This window comes from Physeter macrocephalus, chromosome 11 (genome assembly GCF_002837175.3).
Source record: "Physeter macrocephalus isolate SW-GA chromosome 11, ASM283717v5, whole genome shotgun sequence".
NCBI classification, from domain to species: Eukaryota; Metazoa; Chordata; class Mammalia; order Artiodactyla; family Physeteridae; genus Physeter; species Physeter macrocephalus.
In genome coordinates this window covers 82898170-82900163 of record NC_041224.1, presented here as the reverse complement: position 1 = coordinate 82900163, position 1994 = coordinate 82898170, and positions in this window count along the sequence as shown.

Here is a 1994-nt window from a genome sequence, read left to right as displayed (position 1 = left end):
GATACAAAAACAAGACACATATATATGCTGTCTACAAGAGACCCACTTCAGACCTAGGGACACATACAGACTGAAAGTGAGGGGAGGGAAAAAGATATTCCATGCAAATGGAAATCAGAAGAAAGCTGGAGTAGCAATTCTCATATCAGACAAAATAGACTTTAAAACAAAGACTATTAAATGAGACAAAGAAGGACACTACATAATGGTCAAGGGATCGATCCATGAAGAAGATATAACAATTGTAAATATTTATGCACCCAACATAGGAGCACCTCAATACATAAGGCAAATACTAATAGCCATAAAAGGGGAAATCAACAGTAACACAATCATAGTAGGGGACTATAACACCCCACTTTCACCAATGGACAGATCATCCAAAATGAAAATAAATAAGGAAACACAAATTTTAAATAATACATTAAACAAGATGGACTTAATTGATATTTATAGGACATTCCATCCAAAAACAACAGAATATACATTTTTCTCAAGTGCTCATGGAACATTCTCCAGGATAGATCATAACTTGGGTCACAAATCTAGCCTTGGTAAACTTAAGAAAATTGAAATCGTATCAAGTATATTTTCCGACCACAACGTTATGAGATTAGATATCAATTACAGGAAAAGATATGTAAGAAATACAAACACATAGAGGCTAAACAATACACTACTTAATAACGAATTGATCACTGAAGAAATCAAAGAGGAAATCAAAAAATACTTAGAAACAAATGACAATGGAGACACGACGACCCAAAACCTATGGGATGCAGCAAAAGCAGTTCTAAGAGGGAAGTTTATAGCAATACAATCCTACCTTAAGAAACAGGAAACATCTCGTATAAACAACCTAACTTTGCACCTAAAGCAACTAGAGAAAGAAGAAAAAAAGAACCCCAAATTTAGCAGAAGGAAAGAAATCATAAAGATCAGATCAGAAATAAATGAAAAAGAAATGAAGGAAACAATAGCAAAGATCAATAAAACTAAAAGCTGGTTCTTTGAGAAGATAAATAAAATTGATAAACCATTAGCCAGACTCATCAAGAATAAAAGGGAGAAGACTCAAATCAATAGAATTAGAAATGAAAAAGGAGAAGTAACAACTGACACTGCAGAAATACAAAAGATTATGAGAGATTACTACAAGTAACTACATGACAATAAAATGGACAGCCTGGAAGAAATGGACAAATACTTAGAAATGCACAACCTGCCGAGACTGAACCAAGAAGAAATAGAAAATAGGAACAGACCAATCACAAGCACTGAAATTGAAACTGTGATTAAAAATCTTCCAACAAACAAAAGCCCAGGACCAGATGGCTTCACAGGCGAATTCTATCAAACATTTAGAGAAGAGCTAACACCTATCCTTCTCAAACTCTTCCAAAAGATAGCAGAGGGAGGAACACTCCCAAACTCATTCTATGAGGCCACCATCACCCTGATACCAAAACCAGACAAAGATGAAACAAAAAAAGAAAACTATAGGCCAATATCACTGTTGAACATAGATGCAAAAATCCTCAACAAAATACTAGCAAACAGAATCCAGCAGCACATTAAAGGGATCATACACCATGATCAAGAGGGGTTTATCCCAGGAATGCAAGGATTCTTCAATACACACAAATCAATTAACGTGATACACCATATCAACAAACTGAAGGAGAAAAACCATATGATCAGCTCAATAGATGCAGAGAAAGATTTTGACAAAATTCAACAACGATTTATGATAAAAACTCTGCAGAAAGTAGGCAGAGGGAACTTTCCTCAACATAATAAAGGCCATATATGGCAAACCCACAGCCAACATCATCCTCAATGGTGAAAAACTGAAACCATTTCCACTAAGATCAGGAAAAAGACAAGGTTGCCCACTCTCACCACTATTATTCAACAGAGTTTTGGAAGTTCTAGCCACAGCAATCAGAGAAGAAAAAGAAATAAAAGGAATCCAAATAGGAAAAGAAGAAGTA